The 12,643-nt window shown below is 36.2% G+C and overlaps 1 pseudogene; it reads left to right on the top strand.

The window, feature by feature from the left end:
* Window positions 1-10,353: 10,353 nt before the first annotated feature.
* Window positions 10,354-11,916, top strand: LOC108177957 (prefoldin subunit 3 pseudogene; annotated as a pseudogene).
* The last annotated feature ends 727 nt before the right edge of the window (window positions 11,917-12,643 follow it).

Consider the following 12,643-nt stretch of genomic DNA (forward strand, 5'->3'; position numbering starts at 1 on the left):
ATGAGTGAATACAAAAAACATTGAGAACATTTGTAACTTGGAAATGAGCAAGTTTGCTGTCAGATATTAAAGCTATTAAGATTGGGTGCCGGCATTGTGATGTAGCAGGTAAAGCCACTACATGTAATGCACACATCCCATTTGGGCACTGGTTCAGGTCCTGGCTGCTCCACTTCTGATCCAGTTCCCTGTCAATGTGCCTGGGAAAGCAGCGAAAGATGGCCCAACCCTGCATCCATGCAGGAGACCCGGCTTCAAACTGGCTCAGCTCCAGCCGTTGTGGCCATTTGGGGAGTGAACCAGATGACAGAAGATCTCTCTTTCTCTCTCTCTAACTCTTCCTTTCAAATAACTAAAACAAATCTTTAAAAAATTTTATTAAGATTGGCATGTCATAAATAAAGCCAGAATGTTCTTTAAGATAGTGATGTTTCCAGGTAAAGAAAAAAAAAAGTGGTTATCAAGGGGATGATACAATCAATAATAAGATATTTTAGACATATGAAATACTTAACTCTTGGACACAGGATGGATTCTGAGCCATGGATTGACACAGTTTCATTGACTGGGGCTGAACGTGACAGTGTTCTCTGTTTCCATACTTTTGAAGAAGTTGTGCCCCAATATTGAAGACAGTTGCACTTTAACCTTTATTTTCACACACAGAACTGTTCAAAAGAGGTATGAAACCAATAATGTAGAAATTATTATAATGTTATGGTCATAGTTCTCACCAAGTTCATCTTCCTACTGTGAACATTCTGAATCTATTCAATGAGTCAGCAAATACTTTTTGAGGGGTGGGTATTTGGCCTTGCAGTTAATACAGCAATTAAGATGTGCACATCCCATATCAGAGTACCTGAGTTCAAGTCCCAGCTCCACTCATGATTCCAGCTTCCTGATAATGTGAATGTGGAAGGCAGCAGGCTCAAATGGCCAGGCCCCTGCCACCCACCTGGGAGACATGGGTTAGGCTCTTGGCTTCACCCCAAACCAGTCCCAACCGCTTTGGGCATTTATGTAGTGAACCAGAAGATGGGAGTTCTCTCTAACACATTCTCTCTCTCTCTCTCTCTCTCAAATAAATTAATTAATTTTGTGTAAAGAAATACCTATTGAGCATCCTCCAAGTATCAGAACCAAGTATGGTTATGATCATGCAATGGGGACCATTCCTCTGCACTGACAAAATCATATCCTGCAAAACTTCTGATCCATTTTTAAAGCAAATGAAGGGGCCAGCTCCGTGGCACACTAGGTTAATCCTCTGCCTGCAGCACCAGCATCCCATATGGGCGCCAGTTCTAGTCCCAGTTGCTCGTCTTCCAGTCCAGCTCTCTGCTGTGGCCTGGAATAGCAGTAGAGGATGGCCCAAGTGCTTGGGCCCCTGCACCCGCATGGGGAACCAGGAAGAAGCACCTGGCTCCTGGCTTCGAATCCGCATAGCTCCGGCCGTTGCTGCCATTTGGGGAGTGAACCCAAGGAAGGAAGACCTTTCTCTCTGTCTCTCTCTCTCACTGTCTGTAACTCTACCTGTCAAATAAATAAATAAAATCTTTTTAAAAAAAGAAAGCAAATGAATAAACTGATGGATTTCAATACCATTAATATCAATAGCCACCAAAGCAACACCATCAAGTTGCTTAGAGTGTAATAACAAAGTAACCCTTGGCCTGGTATCAACATTCAGTTACTCACTGGTAGACATATATTGAGCATATAATCTCAGGCATGCTGCTAGGCATTAATGATGCAAAAGAGATTATTCGGAAGATCATAATCGATATTTCTTTTAATAATTAACTAGAAAAGCTGTAAGGATATTGAATTAAATAAAATATAAAATCAACTAATAATAAATAGTAGTCAAAAATAACAACACATGTGATAAAATAGGAAGACAATGCTATTGTCAAGGTTAATATATTCTTAAACTCTTATTACCAGAAAAGGTGAGAGTAAGATTTAGTGTAAAACTTTACATCCAAGAAGAAACAGAGTTGAAAGGCAAGCAACTTCAATGTGCAGTATTTTCAAGTGACAAAATGCTAATCAGCAATTCCACAGACATTCATTTATCAAAAGAAAATTTAAAAGCGGCTTCAAATTAATTCATTTCTGGGCTAGGGTACATAGTCTAATCCAGGATGCAGAAACTTTACATATAATTAAAATAGCAATTAGATTACTATCTGAAAGAAAGCAGGTGAAAAGCTGTTTCTGGAGAATTAGAATGACTCACTGGACTGACTGATTATGCAATGTGCATGACTCACTTTTATTTCATGCTACTGAGAATGGAATAGGCAGGCATTCACAATGTCCCCACTAAATGAAACATTCTTTAACATTAGAACATCTTTATGTCCGACTCACCCAAGATGTCCAGATTTAATTGTAAACGTTCTCTTTTAGTCTATTGAAAGGATGACAGCCAAAGCAAAACTCCAAGCTCCAAATTCCCATGTGGGGCAGAGCAGCTATCATGGACCCAACTGATTTACTATCATATGTAAACTATTTATCACTTACTTTATTTGCTGGGCATTTTAGTTTCACTAAGAAACCTGGATTCTCTCTACATTACTGTTACAGATGAGACATGGTCAGAACTGTTCTAGGCACAGAAGTGACAGGTGAGTGAGGAGAGAATCCAAAGAAACACTCTCCACCCTCCCCCAGCAACAACTCATGGTTGTGCAGGGCAAAGGAGTCCCTGTTTTTCAGAAATCTCCAGGAGGCAAAGCTGGATTAAAGCACTATACTCAAAGTTCACAAGAGGCAGCCTGAGTCATCAAGAAGATGTCAACCTATGCTCAAACAGTCCTTGTTGACTGAGATTTGGGACTGAGTAGGAAATTAATGTAAACTAGAAAACTTTGCCATTTAAAGGAAGAGCTTATTCACTCAAAATAGTTTGAAACCTTCATTTCCTTATAGAGTCCATGTTGAGCCATCATCAAATGTCACCAACTGCTCTGAGATAAAGTTTGCAGCTCTAAGAAGATGAAAACATGCTGGATGACATCTTTAATGTCCAAGACCCAAAATATATTTACTACATAATATGAAATTCATGGAAGAATTTTTATATGAATTTATTTTTCCAAAATACTTAATAGTAAAGAACTCATAGAAATAATTGCAGGTAACAGTATACATCTAGCACCATTGATTTCCTTGTAGAAAGTATCTGCTTTACTCTCTCAACAACCCGAAGTGTGCATTATTGGAATCCTCATAGTAGTCCAGAGGATATTGATGTGCTCTTTAACTGGCTATGCCAGGCCCCACTGAAGATAAGGGGAATAACTGAATTTGAATCCAGCTATTCGACTCCAGAGGCAGCACAGACCTTGGTTCAGGTAGTACACCTTGTCACTGTAACAGCTGTGAGTGTATTTCTGAAAATAATATTTGTTTTTAAAAAATGTGGATTTGCTCCCTTAAAACTAAATCTACTCAGAAAATGTATTTCTGTGGTTTCAAAGTAAAGTTGACTTTCTTTGTAAAAATATGTAGGGAATTACAAAGCTACAAGAGAAAATTGATTTAGAATTTTAAGATATGATTTGGCCAAAAATATCAATCAACAATGTATGGCATCATCAGCTTTATGAACAGTGTTGCCAAACCTATAAAATATCATTCAGTTTATTAATAAAAATTATTGTGATAAAAATTATATCAAAGCAAAATTGCTAACTGATGGAATTAAGTCTAAATTAATTTGTTGTACTATCATTGGTTGAACTCTGTAAGTAACACACAATTATTCTTAGGTGTTTAAATTTTAACTGAAAAGTGATCCCTGTTAGGAATTTGGAAAACATTATGCTGAGTGAAATAAGCCAATCCCAAAGGGACAAATACCACTTGTTCTCCTTGATAGGTGACAACTAACTGAGCACCAAAAAGGAAACTTGTTAAAGTGAAATGAACACTATGAGAAACGGTGACTTGATCAGCCCTCACCCTGACTGTTGATGAGCAACTTAATATGTTATCCCTCTTAGTATTTTTTTTGTTTGTTCTACTTAATACTTTTGGTTGAATACTGTAATCAATACACAATTCTTCTTAAGTGCTGAAACTTAACTGAAAAGTGATCGCTGTTAAATATAAGAGTGGGAATAAGAGAAGGAAGAGATGTGCAATTCGGGACATGCTCAAGCTGATTTACCTCAAACGGTAGAGTTAGAAACATACCAGGGGATTCCAATTCAATCCCATCAAGGTGGCATGTACCAATGCCATCTCACTAGTCCCAGTGATCAATTTCTGTTCACAATTGATCATAATGATAGGAGTAAGAACCAAAGGGATCACATAAACAAGAATAGTGTCTGCAAATACTAGCTGATAGAATCAAAAAGGGAGAGAACGATCCAACATGGGAAGTGAGATACACAGCAGACCCATACATAGAATGGCAGATGTCCTAAACAGCACTCTGGCTTCAGAATCAGCCCTTAAGGCATGCAGATCCAGCTAAAATGCCCATGAGAGTATTTCAGGCATGGAAAGCCAACACACTCTGGGGGAAAAAAAAAAAAAAAACCTAAATGAAAGATCTCCGCGAGTGAGATCCCAGTGGAAAGAACGGGTCATCAAAGAAGGAGGTACCTTTCTCTGAAGGGAGGAGAGAACTTCCACTTTGACCATGGCCTTGTCTAAATATGATCAGAGTCAGTGAACTCAGGGGGCTTCCATAGCCTTGGCAGCTCATGACAAGAGCCTAGGGTGATTACTGAGGCCATAAACAAGAGTGTCAATTTGTTAAGTCAACAACAGGAGTCACTGTGCACTTACTCCTCATGTAGGATCTTTGTCCTTAGTGTGCTGTACATTGAGATTTAATGCTATAACTAGTACTCAAACAGTATTTTTCACTTTATGTTTCTGTGTGGGAGCAAACTGTTGAAATCCTTACTTAATGTGTGCTAAACTGATCTTCTGTATATAAAGAGAATTGAAAATGAATCTTGATGTGAATGGAAGGGGAGAGGGAGTGGGAAAGGGGAGGGTTGCAGGTGGGAGGGACGTTATGGGGGGGAAGCCATTGTAATCCATAAGCTGTACTTTGGAAATTTATATTCATTAAATAAAAGTTAAAAAAAAGTCACCCCATAAAAAAAATTTGTTGTACTATGTGAATTAACGGTATAACTAGTACTCAAACAGTATCTATACTTTGTGTTTCTGTGTGGGTGCAAACTGTTGAAATCCTGACTTAATATATACCAAATTGATCTTCTGTATATAAAGATAGTTGAAAATGAATCTTGATGTGAATGGGATGGGAGACGGAGTGGGAGATGGGATGGTTGCGGGTGGGAGGGAGGTTATGGTGGGGAAAAGCCACTATAATCTTAAAGTTGTACTTTGGAAAAGTTTATATTTATTAAATAAAAGTTAAAAATGAAATATATGAATGACAGGAAAAATACTTACAGATTCATTACTTTCAGATGAAAATCCTGCATATGCATAGCTAACAATACACAGTAACTACATTGACTAAGGTGTTTTGAAGGAAAGACACTGTTTTGAAATTTTGCTTAAAAAATTCAGTTGCTTTAGAATCATCAATTTCTTTGACATAATAGATTAAAACTATGAATAAAGTTTAATTTCTCAGTTTCCCCACAAATTAACTTTTCTGCTTCTTTGCTTGGCAAATTCTGGTGTAAAGAGATTGCAAACATATGTCCAACCCAGTTTAAATTATCACGTTCTTCTGATTAGTGGGACTGAAGATTGTATGTGATTTCCCAGCCATAAAACATGTTGACATCTTTTTGTAGTTAACTGCAGTGTTACTGTGCTTTTGAATGTCAAAGACAAAGTATAGGGGTCACAAAAATGACCCAGAACTATCTTTGAAATCTTCACATAGTATATGTATGTGTGTTTGTTTGTATATGTTATATGTTTATTTGAATGATGAGGAAAATTTGCACAAACGTAATAACAAATTACACACTGATGATTCAGGCTCCTGTTTAGTTTGATATTTTCAGGAAAATATAGTTACCTTAGCAACTAGCATATCACATGGGATATGCTGTAGCGTGCAGAATGTCTCAAAGTCAAAGCTTTTCCCTCTGGAAGAGATCATATCAAGAAACAAGAAAACAAGTAAACCAACATCTTCTACAAAATGATTTACGTTACTTAACACACTGGCATCTAGAAAACAATTTATATTTAAATGCAGTTTTCCTCCTATAACTCTATCAAAAATATGTCTGTTATATGTATTGTATATATGCTACACATTTATTCCTACAATCCTATAAAATATGTATATTAAATTGATGAAGGGAAAAATACATACTTTGAATGTACAAAAGAAATCTTCAACTGAATCAGTGTCTTAATATGATATTGAATGACTCGTAAACCTAGACAACTGAATAATCTTTTGGGAGGAAAGGTGTTAGAGTTAAGCTATTCTTAAAATTTTAAAGAGTACATTATCACTAAAGCCAAAAGTAGAAGCATTTTCATCCTGCTGGTGGTAATTCCAAACCTGCAAAATAATAGGATGAGAATGTAAAGCCATACCTTTGCACATTTAAAACAGGCAGTTTGAGTAAAATATGAAATGAAACGGATTGCAACCTGAAAAGTTATAGGAAATTTCAAATCTTTTTAATTCAAAGGATAATAAGTCCAGGGTTTTTGTTTTAAAAATGTCTCTATAGCTGCATCATAGGATAGACAAATACCCAGTTCTTGCCTCCCAAGTGCAAGAATGTTTTGCTAAGAAAACAGAAAAAAAAATGACTGCTTTGGCCGAGTTTACATTCTAGTTGGGAGAGACTTAAAACATGAAATAAACAAGATAAATCACATTGCAGTAAATGCCATGAAGAATATGTAACAGGACCCCTCTTCCTCTGTTTTTTTTTCTCTTCCCTTTCTTTCTGGACTATTTTAGTCCTGAAACTATTAACTGGGCACAGCATGGAGGCATGGGGAGAGGAGTACAGTTACCTGGTGTCAGAGCCCCTGTGGGCTGAGAACACCCGTAGCAGGAACAGGTGGCAGAAATTGGAGATTGGTTACACATATAGGATTTCATCGCGAAGACAATAAACTGAGAACAATGGAAGACAGGTTTCTCAGCTTTGGAAAAGGGAAGCACAAATTCAAAGGAGGAGAAAACTAAAGTAAATTCTGTATGGTTGGGTTGAAATGCAAAACTTACAGCTTTCAACGTATTTGAAGGTAAATATAGAAAAAAGTATGATATAGTAGTGTATAGCACACATATTTGGTTCATTTCACAGGAAGGACTCAACTCCATTACTCCAATAGCAATGAACACACCTAGAGCCCAGATCTGGGATTCTAGCTTGTATTTTGTATTTTCCACTAAAAGGAAATATACTCCAAAAACAAAAACAAACAAACAAACAAAAAAAACCAGCTGATTCCAGGGCTGGGCCAAGGAAAGAACAAAATGAGCTCAGAGCATCTTATTGTGTCAGAAATCAAGGACAGTACAGTTATAATGGGAATACGCCACAAAAGGAAAGTCACCAACTTTGAAAAGGGATTCCTGCTGGCCAAACCTGGGACAACTGACACTTCAAAATCAACAAGGACAGCAGCAGGTTACAACATACGGATATCTTAACAAACCATTAATTCCTATAGACATAAATGAACAAATAAAACTGGAAATCTGACAATAAAAATCATTTTTATAAAGTAATTCTTCACAAACACACACAAATGAGTGTCTATAATGGAGAATACTGGCAGACACCACTTTTAATTAAGCAATCAAATAAGTATCCCTTATGAAGGGCAGAATTAAACCCATCTGCTTCCTGGGAGGGTGTAATAAGAGGAATATAGTATTATTCCTGAGATATTTTTGCTGGTGATAAGTAATTGAACCTAATCATAAGGAAATATTAAGCAAATACAAGTGGAAGGACATTCTATGAAATAACTGACCTGTTAGCTTAAAGAATGTGATCATGAACTTTCCCAGTTAGCATACTAAGGACAGTTAAATACAAGGCATAATTTTGAATTGCATCTTTTTGTTATTACAGAAATTATTGGAAAATGTGAATAGAGCCGAAGAATTAGATGACAGTAATACATGATATTTATTTTCAAATTTTGTTTGTTGCATTGTGTTATTTAGGACAATGTCCATTTTGCAGGAAATATCCATTAAAATCACAGGGAACTGGACCCTCACATCAGTATCTTAGTCTCAAGTGGTTCAGGGAAATTTTCTTTGTACCTTGTACCTTGTTTGTAAGCTGTTTTTAGAGTACAGAATATGTAAGAATTGAATTGGTAGACAAAGGCTGCACATGAGGACTCCTTTATTTGCATTGTCAGGAAAACATTCTGTGATGAGGTGGTGTTTCAGGCCAAGAGCTGAACAGTAAGAGCCAATCATCAAAGTTCTGGCTGAAGAAGGTTCCCAAGGGGAAGAAACAGCTGGTGCAGAGATCCTAGACAAGGGATGTTTAGTGAGTTCCAAGAATGGAAGGAAGGTGTCCAGTGTAGCTGGAGGCTAGCGAACAGGGAGGAGGAAAAGGTGGAGAGTAATGTATATGTTTTAGAAGTGGGAGAAACAGGCCTTGTGGAAAAATTGAATGAGGATGTTGCAGAAAAGAAAAAGAATAAAAAGAGAAGCTCTTGGTGTATATGGAGGTGAGTTGTGCCAGGCAGCTTCTGTCACTTCACATTCATTTATTTACTCATTTAACCATCCTAACAATCCTATGAGACAGGTACTATTAATTGCCTCCATTAAGCACACTGAGGCATGAAAATATTAAGTGACAAGGCTACAGTCACCCAGACAGTAGGTGGCAGAGCTGTGATTTGGAACCATTTCCCTGCAAGATCAATGATACCGGTACATATATTTTGTCTTCCTAAACCAACTTTAGGAAGTATGATTTGCATGTGATATAATGTTTCATTCTAAGTGTGCAGTGAGTTCTGACAAATGTATACAACTGTGGAGTTATCATCACAACCAAGATATAGATTATTTCCACCTGAGATTTCTCCTGTGTCCCTTTAGGTTAATTTCCCCCTACCTCATCCTTGATCCATTCCACTCCCTGCAAACACTAATCCTCATCACTATAGTTAATTTTGTACAGTCTAGGGTCTCATTTAAAAGAAACTATACAAGTATGTACTCTTGTGTCTGGCTTCCTTCACTTAACATAAATGTTTTAAAAGCTCTATCACATTGTTACATGGATTTGGGAGCATGTTTATTTTATTGTAGAGTACTGGTCCATTGTATGACTATAACAAAATCTGCTACCCATTTTCTAGTTGATGGGCATTCTGACATTTTTCAGTGTTTTGCTATTTTGAATAAAGCTGTCAAGAACATTTATGTACAGTTATTTCTATAAAACATTTCTTCATTTCTGTTGAATAAGTGAAAGTCTGGGAATGGAATTGCTAGGTCATATTTTCCATTTTGTGAAAAACTGCTAGTTTTCCAAAGTGATTGCGTCATTTTGTATTCTCATCAATAATGCATAAAAATACTACTTGCTCTCCATTTTTGTCAACATTTGATATTGTCAGTCTTTTTTGATTTTAGCCATTCTAGTGTGCCTGCAATCTACATTTTTCTGATGAGAAATAATGTTGAACATTATATGTGTGTGTTTATATGGTCATGAATTATATCACCTTTTAAAAATGTCTGTTTACTTTTCTCTATCTGAAAATTTATTTTTTCTAAGTCCTTTGTCAGATAGTATATTGGGGACATTTCTCTCTCTCTCTCTTTCTCTCTCCCTCTGTCTCTTACCTTTTCATTTTCTCAATGGTGTCTTTTGAATATGAAAATGTTTTTAAATTTGGTGAAGCTCAACTAACAATCTTTTCTCTGATAGCTAGTAATTCTTTTTTATTAAAAAGATTAAAGGGGGTACAAAGATTTTCTCTCATGTTTTCTTTAAAAGACATTTTAGTTATTTTAGATCTGTGATCCATTTCTAGTTCATTTTAGTCTTTACTCGATGCTTCTCCTATTCCAGGATACTACAGGACATTTATTTCTTTAGATTCCTCTTGGTTGTGATAGTTTCCCAATCTTTTCTTTTTGGGTGATCTTAATAGTTCCATGGAATATTGGTTAAATATTCTATAGATGCTCTTGAATTCTAATTTTTCTGTATTTTTTTAACCCTGTGATTAGACTGTTGTTTACAGCTTTTGGAGGAAGACTAACAGAGTTAAACTGGCATTTTCATCACATCATACTAGTGGTACATAGTCCAACGTTATTTATCTTCATTGATATTGACCCTGATGGTGTTAGAAATAGTGTTTGTCGTTGCTTCCCCAACATGGCGGCCGCTAAGGACGGTTGTGGCATGGAAGTGACCGCGGGGAACGGGCGGCGGCTTCACCTGGGGATTCCTGAGGCAGTATTTATGGAAGATGTAGATTCCTTCATGAAACAGCCTGGGAATGAGACTGCAGATACAGTACTAAAGAAGCTGGATGAGCAGTACCAGAAGTATAAATTTATGGAACTCAATCTTGCTCAAAAGAAACGGAGGCTAAAGGGTCAGATTCCTGAAATTAAGCAGACTTTGGAAATTTTAAAATACATGCATGCAGAAGAAAAAAGAGTCCACCAGTTCACTGGAGACCAGGTTCTTATTGGCAGATAATCTGTACTGCAAAGCTTCAGTTCCTCCCACTGATAAAGTGTGTCTGTGGTTGGGGGCTAATGTTGTGCTTGAATATGACATTGATGAAGCTCAGGCTTTGTTGGAAAAGAATTTATTGACAGCCACAAAGAATCTTGATTCTCTTGAAGAAGACCTTGACTTTCTTCGAGATCAATTTACTACCACAGAAGTCAATATGGCCAGGGTTTATAATTGGGATGTAAAAAGAAGAAACAAAGATGATTCTGCCAAGAACAAAGTGTAATGCTGACAGTTAGAAATTTGGTTATTTTCCAAACACGCTATTTTAACTGCCTCGACGTTTACCCCTAAAGATTGACATAATTTTGAATGATTCTTAAAAAGATAAATACCATTTTATTTATAAAAACAAAATTGGTTTCAAATATTTTATGAAATTAGCATTTTCCCCCACATTTCCCAGCAAAGTTGTTGCTACTTTCATCCTTTTATTTTTTGGCTGTCACAAAGAACACTCTTAGCTGAAATGGCCGAAAACTGTGAGGCATGATGGAAGCTGAATGCTGGATACTAGCACAGTGAACTTTTTCTTTATTGGCTATTGTTACTCTCACTGTGGTTAAGCTATGTTACAGATAGGAAAGACAGACAGTTTGAGTATCTGTGAACTTGTTTTTGTTTAGTATATTGGGGATGTAAAGGTCTTCTGTTGCAATTGTCTTCTGTAAGTGGGGTTTTGGGAATTTTTGCTTAACTACTTACTATCATGACATTCTGAACTTTTCAAGAAATGGTAATTTCCCATTGAGAGTTACTGAGGGAACACTTTTTATAACCTCAGAAAAATTTACAGTGTCTTTGTAATGTCAACAGGAAGATCTTGCCAACATGAGATAATACTACCCATTCAAAATTCTTCGCTAAGGTGATTTTGTATTTAACAGTTCTCCAAAACATCTTGAACAGGAATAGTAAGATAAATGTAAATCTGTAATAGTTGAAGAATTCTGAGCTTTTTAAATTCATGATAAAAGAAAACCCTCATAGTAATATTTAAAAATCTCTGTGGAAAGACATAGGCACAGGAGCAAATACTGGATGTTACTGAAGATTCTGGTAAAAAGATAAATGTATTATTCCATCTCCATGTGGTAAAAGCTATACTTATACAATGTTTCACACTTGCATATCATTGTATTAAAACACTGATGTTAAAACTAAAAAAAAAAAAAAGAAATAGTGTTTGTCACATCTCTTCACCATGAAGTTAGATTTTGCCTCCTTCTCATACTGTATGCTTTGAAAGGAAGTCACTACTAAAGAGTAAGGAGTTCTGTCTCATCTCCCTAACTGTGGAGGATCTAACAGAAAATATTAAATTATTCTACAAGAAAGATTTCCCTTTCTCTCTCCCTTCCACTTATTTATTTAATTACATGTATTAATATGAACTTGATTATTTTATACCTGGATTACAATATAACATTACTGTATTTTGTTACTCAAGTTGTTCTATCTTTGTCTTTCTCTTGGCTCTAGTTTCTGTTCAACATCCCCACTGATACAAGGTTGTTCTTTATCATTTTAGTGTATCTTACTTTCTAGCACCTTAAGATACTCTTGACTCCTCTAGTATAAATCCCTTGCCTCTATCCAAAAATCAGCCATTTCTCCAAGGACCCTGGTTTCTTATATTTGAGAACGATATTATTAACCAAAGAGTAGGTGTTAGTTATACTCGCTTTTTTTTTTCAGAATTCTTTTGAATATTTTAGATTCCTTGCATTTCTATGGAAAATTTCATTCTATTTTAATTGGGATCATACTAAATTCCTTCTAGGTTTTAGTTTGACCACGGGAGAAATTTTTGAATATTTTATCAAAATTGGGAAATCTGTGAGACAATTCAATGGAGATGGGGAATCAAAACTTTTACTTTGGGCAGTAACCTAGCCCCTGTTCAC

Source organism: Oryctolagus cuniculus, chromosome 4 (assembly GCF_051225735.1).
Source record: "Oryctolagus cuniculus isolate XC-2025 breed Fujian yellow rabbit chromosome 4, ASM5122573v1, whole genome shotgun sequence".
Taxonomy (NCBI): Eukaryota; Metazoa; Chordata; class Mammalia; order Lagomorpha; family Leporidae; genus Oryctolagus; species Oryctolagus cuniculus.